Source organism: Poecilia mexicana, unplaced genomic scaffold, assembly GCF_051168715.1.
Source record: "Poecilia mexicana isolate PSO_F unplaced genomic scaffold, ASM5116871v1 scaffold_21, whole genome shotgun sequence".
In the NCBI taxonomy this organism is placed as follows: Eukaryota; Metazoa; Chordata; class Actinopteri; order Cyprinodontiformes; family Poeciliidae; genus Poecilia; species Poecilia mexicana.
This window is the reverse complement of record NW_028263390.1, coordinates 23,734,698-23,748,564: the sequence shown is the minus strand read 5'-3', so window position 1 is coordinate 23,748,564 and position 13,867 is coordinate 23,734,698. Positions and strand designations below refer to the sequence as shown.

The following is a 13,867-nucleotide window of genomic DNA, read 5'->3' as shown; positions in this document are numbered from 1 at the left end:
GTCGCTGAATTACTCCCCCACACTAGGTATCATGTTTAGAGAAGACCTACAAAATGGAACGAAGAATCTGGGGGGAAGTTAAGCTTCTCCATGGGACTCTGAACTGACTGGGATGAAATCTTGATAATAGCTTGACCTCTATATGGAAATGGCAAAAGTGTATTCAAGATAAGACTCAAAGAAAACCAGGTTCATGGTCGGTCTCTAATCGTTTCTGGGCAAAAAACAGCTCTTGTACTTCTTCACAGCTCACTTTGAATGTGCTGAAAGGTTTTTGTTCAAAGTTATCTTTTTTTTCCACCTTAGACCTTGAAAATCTTCCCCTCCGGAGAGAATAGAAAACAAAGACATGTCCATACAGTAAAATAGGAGGATCTGAGTTCAGAGGCTTTCACAAGGTGACTCATAAAAGAGGTGTTGCAGATAGAAAACAAGACACACTGGGACAATCCGGAAACTCAATCCTCCTTTCTTTGACGCTGATGGATGTGAGGCAGTGAGCCATCTGTCTGCGATGGAGACTCATAAAGATGCCATTTACACAAATTGTGCACAAAATAGAATGTCTTTTACTTACAACTGTTTTGAAGGTCTTTGAGAGTGCAGGGCTGTCAGAAACAGAAGACCAAAACGGCATCACAGCTGAAGTGAAAATCAGTCACTCATCAGGAGTTGTTTCTTAACAGCCACTAAATGATGCCTTCCTGAGAGTTTCCCATCGTTTCAGCAAAATCTCTCATTATGTCCTGTAGAGTCTCTTTTGATCTCAGACATGTTTCCCATGATCCTCCATCTGTCTGTCCTGCTGTGACAGAGGGCCCGGCCTCCACTCATTCCCTTTGGACAGCTCCATCACTCAGCTCTGAGTGCAGCTATCTCTACATCAAAACAATGCTGTGCCAGAGTGAATTAGTATGTCCTTCACCTTGGGTGGAATATGTCATTAGTTCACCCAGACACAAGAAAAGAAGATATGATTTAAGGCATGTTACAGGAAATCAGAGGCTGGCATGTTCTCAATAGCTGCAGATCTTCAAATGTGTCTGATTTAGAGAAAAAAAACCCAGAAGCATTATTGAGTGATTTCTTGCCTGGCATAATATCTAGAAAAAAGCATTCTGCAACAGAATATTGGACAGTCAGATAAAGGGCGTAAATCCCATCTCATTATTGGGAGGGACCATGAACAGGGAAATTTTTACAGTAAAATGTAACGTAAAATGTGTTTTGTGTGTGTGTGTGTGTGTGCGTTGGTATATGTGGTTTAGCAGGACATTTCGTCAGAATACACGCAACACTAGCAGGACATTTTGAATTAACGGGACAGGGGCGGTGTCCTGCTAATTTTGACAAAAATCTAAAAGCGTAGAAAGGTTTCTATTGGTCCAATAACCCCAAAAATGCAAAAAAAACGAGATGTCCGTTTAATACACATAAACCAGATTTTGTGTATAATTTGTGTATCGCCACAGTGCCCCCGGTGGCAACTCTGTGTAATAGCAGGACCTTATGAATATTCACACAAGCTCTTGTTCTGATTGGTTGTCTGCCGGAAGGTCCCGCTAATTACTACAGTGTCTTTCTAATTCACGTCGCTGTTTACACACATGAATTGTGTGTAAATTGCCAACTCTTACACTGGGGATGAGTTGGAAATATGATTACTCTGTGCTATAAGACTGAATATTTTATAAAGGTTAGTTGGATGCCTAAACCCAACCTTTTGTCCAACCTTACATTGGACAAAAGGTGTATGTGGCACCTAAAAATATACAGAAATTAATATATATTTTTGATCAAATATTTTTTATTTAAAATATTATGAATAATACGTGTGTGGAATAAGTGTGTGGATTAAAATAAATATAAACCATAAGAGAGCCATTTTTTTCACCAAACTACTGCTAACAGTTTGTTGATTCTGGTCTGCTCTGCATCCTCAGAACCAGAACCAAGCATTTTGAAGCAGAACTTAGCTTCAGTGCACCATAAATCTTGAATAAACTTACAGAAAACTGCAAAACAGCTGAATTCCTTTAAATCAAGGCAACACCCCCCCACCTACACCCCCAAAAAAACAATAATTTACAGTTGTTTCTAAATCTTAATCATTGGTACATGTATCAATATAATTAATGTATATGATTTTAATTTTGATTTTACTTTGAATTTAATTTCTATGTTTTTCTTTTTTTACGGTAAATGTATGTTAATTTTATCACTTTTTAGTCCTTTGATGTAAAGCACTTTGAACTGCCTTGCAGCTGAAATGTGCTATACAAATAAAATTGACTTGACAGCAGTTTTCAGATCTTGCCAAAGATTCTCCACTGAGTTTATGTCTAGACTTTGACTTTGCCATTCTAACACAGAAATATGTTTTTATTTATACCATTCCATTGTAGATCTGGCTTTATGTTTAGGGTAATTGTCCTGCTGGAAGGTGAACCTCTGCCCCAGCCTCAAGTCTTTTGCAGACTCCAGGTTCAGGAGTGTTCAGGTTTTCTTCCAAGATTTCCCTGTATTTGGCTCAATCCATCTTACAATCAACTCTAACAATCTTCCCTGTCCCTGAAGAAAAGAAGCACCCTCAGAGCATGATGCTGCCACCACCATTTTTGTCAGTGGGGAAGGTGTGTTCAGAGTTATGTGCAGTGTTTGTTCTCCACTACAAATAGTGCTCTGCATTTTTCCCAGAAAGTTAAATTTTGGTCTTGTCTTATCGTTTTTGCTGTATCCCAATATGGCTTCTGGCAAACTGCAAATGGGACTTCTTATAGTTTTCTTTATACAATGGCTTTTCTATTGCCACTCTTCCATAAAACCACATTTTTGCAGAGCATGACTAATAGTTATACTATACTGCATTTCAGAAATATCTCTGCATTTCATCCAGAGCCACCATGAACCTCTTGGCTGTATCTCTGATCAGTGCTCTTCTTGTTCAGCCTGTAAGTTTAGGTGGATGGCCTTTTCTTGGTAGGTTCACAGCTGTGTGATTTGCTCTTTCCATTTCCAGATGATTCGTGGAACAGTACTCTGTGAGATGGCCTAAGCCTGCTTTAAGCTTCTCCACAACTTTATCCCTGACCTGTCTGGTGTGTTCCGTGGACTTCATGATGCTGTTTGTTCCCCAATATTCTCTTAGCCAACTTTTGAGGCAGTCATAGAGGAGTTGAATTTTTTTACCATTTGCAGTCATCAGGCAACTTCTGAAGGCAATTGGCTGCATTCAGGGAAAGGGGGCTGAACACTTTTGCACACCGCACTTTTTAGCTTTTATTTGTAAAAACTGTTATGAATCATGTTTAGTTTTGTTTCTACTTCACAAGTATATACCACTTTGTGTTTGTCTTTCCCATAAAATTCTGTGAAAATATATTTCCAGTTGTGACAAAACTGGAAATTCAAGTTCAAGGGCTATGGATACTTTAGAAAGCCACTGTACAAATAGTAAGGCAAGTCCAATGACAGAACCACAACCGCCACAACCAAGTACCCAGTATAGTGTGAAGAAACATCTGAAGGGAATATAACCTTGAACACACCTCGTTAAAATGGGAAATGCCACACAAAGTGGTAGAAAACGAACAAGCTAAGATCCTGTGGGCCTTCCATATACAGGAAGACAAAATGGGAAAAGCAAACCAACTGAACATGGTGATCATTGAGCAGCAGAGCAAAGCAGTTGTTATGATGTAGCTATCCTGAATGAACAGAAGGTACAGAAAAAAACTAGAGAAATACCAAAGGCTAAAAAACCCCATCATCCTCCTAGAACTTGAGTGGTTGACTTATTTTGGGCTGTCTAGTCCACAATACTAAATTTTGCTCTAGATGGGGTCTGGTGTCCACATGTTAGGCCATTATTTTATGACTTGGTGGTGGTGGAAGATTATAACACATTACAGGTTAGACTCAAGATGTTCAGTGTTTCTTTTGTTGTGTAAGTTTACAAAAGTTAGCAACTGCATATATTTACCATGGTGCTAAACATGGTGATTTAAAATGAATAAGTATTTTTCTGAGAAAAATGTTGTCCACATATCATGTAAAACAATAATTCTTTGTTTTTGGAATCATTAGGTCCCAATCAGCCCATAGATGAATTAATAATGCACTCCATGTGAGAGTTTGGGTCTTAGGAGATTACAAAAAATGTGGAAGGTGAAAGCAACAGTAGTGCTTGTGGTCACTGAAACCCTTGGGGTAATGACCCCTAAACTGGAAGACTGGCTCAAACAAATACCTGGAGATAGATCAGACCTCTTGATACAGAGAAGCACACCTTTGGGAACTGCTAATATACTGTGAAGACCAAGGATCAATGAAGTATTTTTGAATTTGAAAGAAGGGATAACCAGTCATGGAGTAATACAGAATTAGAAATATAAAAATAAAAATCGTTTATTTAAAAAATATTTAAAGTGCCAAAAATATCATGATTATTTATGTTACTGTTAAGACAAAAATTTAAAGATTGATATTTTGTCGTTATCTCAATGTCTCTACTCTGCATACATGCAGATTGTCTAGGTAGTCTAAATTGTCTATTGGCAGGTACATCAGCCAATCTTTTTCTGCAGGTGTTGTGTCTGCCATTAGACAACAGTTTTTGTTTTTATGATATAAAGTGTTTTGAACTGCCCTGCTGCTGAAATGTGCTATACAAATAAACATGATTAATTGATTGAACAGAAATGATTAAAGGAAGTGACAACATTGCTGGTGGGAGATACCATCTAACTGTTGCCTCTTAATTAAAGAAAAATGTATGATAAACTATTTAACTTTGAAATATTGAATGAAAGTTACAAAATATTACTCAAAATTTTCTTGTTCCTGAAAAAAATCAGACCTTGTGTGCTTCAGAAACAAAATGGAATAATCCTTTTGTTGTACCCCTCCTCCTCTGTCAACGTGGTACAATCCGTCAAGTCCAGGTGCAAGCCATTAGTATTAATTGAACTTGTTTCATTTGTTTTGCGTGGAGAAAGAGGTAAGACTCATACAGAATCTCTTAAGACATTTAAGTACATATAGTTTTGAAATTTTGCTGAATGTTGTAGGTTACTTGATGCTTGGATACACCAAAGCATTTGATTTGCAGCATTTTAGCTAGTAATTACCAACCATGTTAGTCAGTGTACCAGAGTTTAAAGGGAAGGTGGCTCACTCCAGAATTAGATAAAACTGTATTTGGTCATTTTCTGTATATCAGTGAGTGATATTATTTCACAGGCACAAATGATCCTAGGTAATAATCATTAGTATTAAGATAATGTTTTAATATTTGAAGATTTTGAGAATCTGTCAATAGAAAGTCAATTATGTAGTACTGTGTACTTCAGTACATTTTCACATACAATAACATCAAATCATATTGTGTACAGCAGGGGTGTCAAACTCAAGGTCTTAAGGGCTGGTGTCCAGCAACTTTTAGATGTGTTTCTGATGCCACATGGCTGGATAAAATGGGGTGGTCATCAACTTGATTGCACTGAGAAGCTAATTCAGTCATATACTTAAGGTGTTTTAAACCAGACAAACATCTAAAAGTTGCAGTACCCTGGCCCTCGAGGCCTGGAGTTTGACACCCCTGGTGTACAGTATCATGTTGTATTCTCTGATCTTTGCAGGAGATGTCAACAACAAGGTCTCAGAGAGCAAACATGATTCCAGTTATTGCTCCTTAGGTGAAGATGAAGGATTTGATGTAAAATACCTCAATTCATTTAAAGGTGAGTTGTGACTATATTATGCACAGGATTCCAGAGTTTATTAAATGATCATTTTTTTTCTTTTGTTTTACTTTTTCACTTTTAAACTATTTTTATACTGCACATTATTAGCATAGATCATGATCGATGATCATTATAATCAGAACATCTTTCTTATTCCGAAGGAGACAAGCAACTGCTCAAAATACAATAGAAGCGTATGTATATAAAATTTAAAAAAAAAAATTCCCTTCTCACCCTCTCTTTCATCCTCTGAGCTTGGGTCCTCTACCAGAGGCCTGGGAGCTTGAGGGTTCTGCGCAGTATCTTGGCTGTGCCTAGAACTGCACATTTCTGGACTGAGATGTCTGATGTTGTTCCTGGGATCTGTTTTAGCCACTGCTCCAGTTTGGGGGTGACTGCCCCGAGGGCCCCGATGACCACTGGCACCACTGTGGTCTTCACCTTCCAGGTCTTTTCCAGTTCCTCTCTGAGGCCCTGGTATTTCTCCAGTTTCTCATGCTCCTTTTTCCTGATGTTGTAGTCACTTGGTATTGCTACATCCACCACAACGGCTTTCCTCTGTTCTTTATCCACTGCTACAATGTCCGGTTGGTTCGCCATTACCATCTTGTCTGTCTGGATCTGGAAGTCCCACAGGATCTTAGCTCGGTCATTCTCCACCACCTTTGGGGGTGTTCCACACTTCGATCTCGGGGCTTCCAGTCTGAACAGATGTTTCTGTACACTATGCCCGCCACTTGGTTATGTCGTTCCATGTATGCTTTCCCTGCCAGCATCTTGCACCCTGCTGTTATGTGCTGGACTGTCTCAGAGGCCTCCTTGCACAACCTACACCTTGGGTCTTGTCTGGTGTGGTAGATCTGAGCCTCTATTGCCCTGGTGTTTAGGGCCTGTTCCTGGGCAGCCAGGATGAGGGCCTCTGTGCTGTCCTTGAGTCCAGCTTTTTCCAGCCATTGGTAGGATTTCCTGATATCAGCCACTTCAGTTATTTGTCGGTGGTACATCCCATGTAGGGGCCTGTCCTCCCATGATGGTTCCTCCAGCACCTCGTCCTCTGTTCCCCATTGCCTGAGACATTCGCTGAGCACATCGTCCGTTGAGGCTTTTTCCCTGATGTATTTATGGATCTTGGATGTTTCATCCTGGACAGTGGTTCTCACACTCACTAGTCCTCTGCCTCCTTCCTTACGGCTTGTGTACAGTCTCAGGGTGCTGGATTTGGGGTGGAACCCTCCATGCATGGTTAGTAGCTTCCAAGTCTTAACATCTGTGGCCTTCATCTCTTCCATTGGCCAGCTAATTATTCCGGCAGGGTATCTGATTACTGGTAAGGCACATATATCCATATATATATCCATATATCCATGAAAACATGGATATATATATATATATATATATATATATCCTTCTCATCGTCCGTGGGTGGTCTCTTTCATCCTCTGAGCTTGGGTCCTCTACCAGAGACCTGGGAGCTTGAGGGTTCTGCGCAGTATCTTGGCTGTGCCTAGAACTGGACATTTCTGGACTGAGCTGTCTGATGTTGTTCCTGGGATCTGTTTTAGCCACTGCTCCAGTTTGGGGGTGACTGCCCCGAGGGCCCCGATGACCACAGGCACCACTGTGGTCTTCACCTTCCAGGTCTTTTCCAGTTCCTCTCTGAGGCCCTGGTATTTCTCCAGTTTCTCATGCTCCTTTTTCCTGATGTTGTAGTCACTTGGTATTGCTACATCCACCACAACAACTTTCCTCTGTTCTTTATCCACCACCACAATGTCCGGTTGGTTCTCCATTACCATCTTGTCTATCTGGTTCTGGAAGTCCCGCAAGATCTTAGCTCGGTCATTCTCCACCACCTTTGGGGGTGTTCCCCACTTCGATCTTGGGCCTTCCAGTCCATATTCTGCACAGATGTTTCTGTACACTATGCTCGCCACTTGGTTATGTCGTTACATGTATGCTTTCCCTGCCAGCATCTTGCACCCTGCTGTTATGTCCTGGACTGTCTCAGGGGCCTCCTTGCACAACCTACACCTTGGGTCTTGTCTGGTGTGGTAGATCTGAGCCTCTATTGCTCTGGTGTTTAGGGCCTGTTCCTGGGCAGCCAGGATGAGGGCCTCTGTGCTGTCCTTGAGTCCAGCTTTTTCCAGCCATTGGTAGGATTTCCTGATATCAGCCACTTCAGTTATTTGTCGGTGGTACATCCCATGTAGCGGCTTGTCCTCCCATGATGGTACCTCTAGCACCTCGTCCTCTGTTCCCCATTGCCTGAGACATTCGCTGAGCACATCGTCTGTTGAGGCTTTGTCCTTGATGTATTTATGGATCTTGGATGTTTCATCCTGGACAGTGGCTCTCACACTTGCTAGTCCTCTGCCTCCTTCCTTACGGCTTGTGTACAGTCTCAGGGTGCTGGATTTGGGGTGGAACCCTCCATGCATGGTTAGTAGCTTCCAAGTCTTAATATCCATGGCCTTTATCTCTTCCATTGGCCAGCTAATTATTCCAGCAGGGTATCTGATTACTGGTAAGGCATAGGTGTTTATTGCATGGATCTTGTTCTTGCCATTGAGCTGGCTTCTCAGGACTTGCCTTATTCATTGGAGGTATTTGACTGTGGCTCCTTTCCTTGTGACCTCATCGAGGTTGCCATTTGCTTGTGGTATTCCCAGGTACTTGTAACTGTCCTCAACAAATATATGGAGGACTGAGTTTTGAAATTACAAGTACAAAATAATGAGTTGCATTCAGTTGACAAAAAATGTTTAAGTAACCACAGAAAGACATCCAATTAGATCAATTAACTGATTTAGAAAAATGTTAATTTCAATTGCTACTATTTGATATATCTGCATTGTTTAAAGTTTATCCTACTTGTTATGTGTACCTACAGGTTGGGGTGTGTTCAAAAAGCAGATTTCCTTATTGAGTACAGAGAAGTCATAAGTAGAAAGGAACAAGAAAACCGACTGAAAGTTTACCATGATACACTCGAGGTTCTTATGTTTGATTTCAACTTCAATGGACAAAAGCTTTGGTATGCGACTGTTTCAAGGTTGTTGTGTTTTTATTTTACATCTAAATACAGTGATGTAAACATTTTCAGCTTCATCAGTAAAAGTAGTTTTAGTTGGTAGAGGAATATCCTTCTGACATGCAAACACCAAATATGCAAAATCCTTTCCCTTGCATGGTATAATTATTCTTATTTTCATACTTAATATTTTAGTGTTGATGTTGCCAGAGAGGATGGATGATTGGGGAGGCTGGTAAATGATCAGATGAACCCAAACAGCAAAATGAAAGTTAAAAGAGTGGATGGAAGACCTCATCTGTTTATTTGCACTCAAATATATTGGTCCAGGGGAAGAAATCACTTATAATTATGGTGATTTTGACTGGCCATGGAGAAGAAAGGTGCTTATAAGTGTGAAAATACTATCAAAAATCATTCAAGTAGCACTGAAGACATATTTGAAGGATATGTCAAGTTGTAGTACAGGGTTTCATTATAGTTGAAAACAAGAAGTGGACAAGCACATACAGTAGGTGGACTTCATTTTTCTATTGAGAAGTATGGACTCATTCAGTGTACATCCCTTCATTTCAGATTTCCAAAGATGAACTGTCAGGTTGGTGATGTGGACGCATGCGGATCCTGTTCAACCAACCCTCCAGAGGTAATTTTGGTCTCCAATGACCAACTTACTCTCTAAAATAAAGTAATTGAAATGATATTAAGTATTGTTCAAACACACAATGTAAGAAAACAGTCCTCCCTATTGGAGGACTGTTTTCTATATTGGGAACAAACATTTAGTGAGTGTTCTTTACATTTCAGATTTCCAAAGATGAACTGTGTCAGGCTGGTGACATGGATGCATGTGGATTCTGTTCAACCAACCCTCCTGAGGTAATTTTGGTCTCCAATGACCAACTTATTCTCTAAATTAAAGTAATTGAAATGACATTACGTAGAGTACAAACACATAGGTGTTGTGTAGTACTAGATTTGTTGGTTGCATAAAAAGGGAGGACTGAGTTTTCAAATTACAAGTATAGAAGAATGAAAATTACATTTAGAAGTGCACATTTTGGTCTCCAACGACCAACTTTTTCTCTAAAATAAAGTAATTGAAATGATATGAAGTACTGTTCAAACACACATGTGTTGTATAATCCTACATATGTTGGCTGCATAAAAGTGGAGGACTGGCTTTTGAAATTACAAGTATAGAAGACTGAAAGTTACATTGAGAAGCGCACATACACACAGGTCCTGTGTAATACTCAAAATGTAAGGTGCAGGAATAAGGAGGACTGAGTTTTGAAATTACAAGTACAGAAGAATGAAAGTTACATTGAGAAGCACGCATACACACAGGTCCTGTGTAATACTCAAAATGTAAGGTGCAGGAATAGGGAGGACTGAGTTTTGAAATTACAAGTACAGCAGAATGAAAGTTACATTGAAAAGCATGCATACACACAGGTCCTGTGTAATACTCAAAATGTAAGGTGCAGGAATAGGGAGGACTGAGTTTTGAAATTACAAGTACAGCAGAATGAAAGTTACATTGAAAAGCATGCATACACACAGGTCCTGTGTAATACTCAAAATGTAATGTGCAGGAATAGGGAGGACTTAGTTTTGAAATTACAAGTACAGAAGAATGAAAGTTACATTGAGAAGCACGCATACACACAGGTCCTGTGTAATACTCAATATGTAAGCTGCAGGAATAGGGAGGACTGCTTTCTACATTGGGAACAAACTCACATTTAGTGAGTGTTCTTTACATTTCAGATTTCAACCAACCCTCCAGAGGTAATTTTGGTCTCCAACGACCAACTTATTTTCTAAGATAAAGTCTTTGAAATTATATTGAGTACCAGTGGTCCCCAACCTTTTTATCACCGCGGACCGGTCAAGACTTGGCAATTTTTCTGAGGCTCGGGTTCTTTTTTTACCCTTAATTTCCCCTTACAGCAATCTTAGAACGTTGCTCACGATAATTGTAACTGTTCATCCTGCCATCTGTGGCATGATCGCATCCAGTCGTTGGAACATTGGGACTGCTCTGATCTAAAATCAGGCATATTCTAGCAACTTGTAGGGTTTTTACTTGATTGGGAGCTAGAACTCAACCTGTTGAACTTGACAGTTCAACAGGTCCAAAGTCCAAAGATGAACCGTGTCAGGTTGGTGACGTGAATTCATGCGGATCCTGTTCAACCAACCCTCATGAGGTAATTTTGGTCTCCAACGACCAACTTATTTTCTAAAATAGAGTTTTTGATATGATATTAAGTACTGTTCAAACACACAAGTCTTGTGTAACACTTGATATGTAAGCTGCATAAAAGGGGGGAACTGAGGTTTGAAATTACACAAATAAAAGAATGAAAGCTACATTTAGAAGCGCACATACACACAGGTCCTGTGTAATACTCAAAATGTAAGGTGCAGGAATAAGGAGGACTGAGTTTTGAAATTACTAGTACAGAAGAATGAAAGGTACATTGAGAAGCATGCATACAAAAAGGTCTTGTGTAATGCTCATCAGGTATGTTGCAGAAATTTCAAAAACTGAGTTTTGAAATTACAGGTAGAAAAGAATGAAAATTACTTTTAGAAGCGCACATACACACAAGTCCTGTGTAATACTCAAAATGTAAGGTGCAGGAATAAGGAGGACTGAGTTTTGAAATTACTAGTACAGAAGAATGAAAGGTACATTGAGAAGCATGCATACAAAAAGGTCTTGTGTAATGCTCATCAGGTATGTTGCAGAAATTTCAAAAACTGAGTTTTGAAATTACAGGTAGAAAAGAATGAAAATTACTTTTAGAAGCGCACATACACACAAGTCCTGTGTAATACTCAAAATGTAAGGTGCAGGAATAAGGAGGACTGAGTTTTGAAATTACTAGTACAGAAGAATGAAAGGTACATTGAGAAGCATGCATACAAAAAGGTCTTGTGTAATGCTCATCAGGTATGTTGCAGAAATTTCAAAAACTGAGTTTTGAAATTACAGGTAGAAAAGAATGAAAATTACTTTTAGAAGCGCACATACACACAAGTCCTGTGTAATACTCAAAATGTAAGGTGCAGGAATAGGGAGGACTGAGTATTGAAATTACAAGTAAAGAAGAATGAAAGTCACATTTAGGAGGGCACATACACACAGGTCTTTTGTAATGCTCATCATGTAAGTTGCAGAAATTTGGAAAACTGAGTTTTGACATTACTAGTAGAAAAGATAGAAAATTACACTTAGAAACGCACATACACACAGGTCCTGTGTAATACTCAAAATGTAAGGTGCAGAAATAGGGAGGACTGTTTTCTACATTTTCAACAAACTCACATTTATTGAGTGTTCTTTACATTTCAAATTTCCAAAGATGAACTGTGTCAGGTTGGTGACATGGATGTATGCGGATCCTGTTCAACCAACCCTCCTGAGGTAATTTTGCTCTCCAACAACCAACTTAGATTCTTATATAAAGTCACTAAAATAATATGAAGTACTCTTCAAACACACAGGTCTTGTATAATACTTATCATGTAAGATGTAGAAATGTGGAAGACTGAGTTTTGAAATTAGAGGTAGAAAAGAATGAAAGTTAAATTTAGATGCACACAGACACATGGATCCTGTGTAATACTCAACTTGACAGGTTCATACATTAGGTAGACATTGTTTATTTTATTTTTTTTTTTAGAAACAATCATTCAGTATTCATATACTGATATAAATTTGTTATCAAAGAATTACTGATTACACTTTAAAAATTAGGTATCTTCATGTTATTAAAGGTAAGTTTAAACAGTAATGATTTCTTAGTTAATGTCAAGTTGTCATAACAAAGACATTTTGAATAATGTCAACTTTGTATTAAAAGTGTCATAATTTACCGAATGACGCTTTATGACAACAGTCATAAATATTCATGAAGGCTTATTCATGTTCATGACATGTGTTGTCATGTTTATGACAGTGTCATGACAGTCTTATTCACCCCCCTTCAAATAAAGTGTTACCGAAATATTCTTGCTGAAATGCTTTCAATGTATACAAAATATGTTTTTAATCAACAGGTCTGTCCAGAACAAAGTTCAAGTGAGGTGACATCATCAGAAGAGGAGTATGTTCCTGATTCCCTAGATGATTCAGACATCTCATGGGATGACAGATGCACTGCACAGAAATATGGACCAGTTATAGTCCATATTTCCATGTTTGGACTTCTTAATGCACATAAATTGTATGTTTTTTGTATGTGTATGCTGTGGTCCTGATAAATAAAATTGGCCCTGATAATTACTGTTGGTGTCATGGGCGGAGCCAAGCACCTCATTATCTTTTGTCCTTTTAATACAGCATTGCATCAGGTTCTCATATTTTGAGTTCTGATGTGTGTATCTAAATTTTTAAGTGAGATCTATGTTGTGTAGCTCAAACAAGATTTTTGACAACTTACTACGTCTTTCTAGCATAAGTGGAAAGGGGTGTCCGTTTAATGTTGCAAAAAACTGGTTTGAAAAAATTGTCCTGCTAATACATATAAACCCGTATGTGTGTGTGTGTGTGCCTGTGTGTGTGTGCGTTTGTTTGTAATACCTTGTGGGGACGATTTTCCTGACATATACTACGTTGTGGGGACCAATCGCTCCTCGTGGGGACCGGAGCCTGGTCCCCACGAGGGGAAACCCTGTTTTTGGGTCAGGGGTCATATTTAGGGCTATGGTGTGAATTGAGTTTTGGTTAGGGTTAGGGTTAGGTATGTGATGGGTAGGGTTAGGAAAAGGGTAAAGATAAGGTTTAGGCTGTAGAAATGAATGGAAGTCAATGGAAAGTCCCCACAAAGATAGCAAAACAAACGTGTGTGTGTGTGTCCAAAAATAACTAGTAGGTAGCAATGAATAACAAAAGTGTTTTTCTCAGTAAACAACCTGTTGGGACCCATAGAAGTCAAACTAAGATTTGAATGTTGCTTAGATATGAGTTTGGTTCAGTGTCACAGATCCAACCTCTGCTACACCTTTACAAAAATTTATGGCTCTAAATAAAAACAACTTTTAATAAGTAACTGCACTTAATAAAATTCCTCATAAA

At 39.0% G+C, this 13,867-nt stretch overlaps 2 long non-coding RNA genes across 2 annotated transcripts; both read left to right on the top strand.

Annotated features, from left to right (window-relative positions):
- The first annotated feature begins 2,093 nt into the window (after positions 1–2,093).
- LOC148153166 (uncharacterized) lies at positions 2,094–9,791 on the top strand. The gene is made up of 3 exons (XR_015761805.1): positions 2,094–5,741; positions 9,352–9,421; positions 9,583–9,791. It is a non-coding gene; the product is annotated as an uncharacterized LOC148153166 (long non-coding RNA).
- A 1,139-nt stretch (positions 9,792–10,930) lies between these two features.
- On the top strand, positions 10,931–13,103 carry LOC148153165 (uncharacterized). The gene is made up of 2 exons (XR_015761849.1): positions 10,931–12,214; positions 12,850–13,103. It is a non-coding gene; the product is annotated as an uncharacterized LOC148153165 (long non-coding RNA).
- Positions 13,104–13,867: the final 764 nt, after the last annotated feature.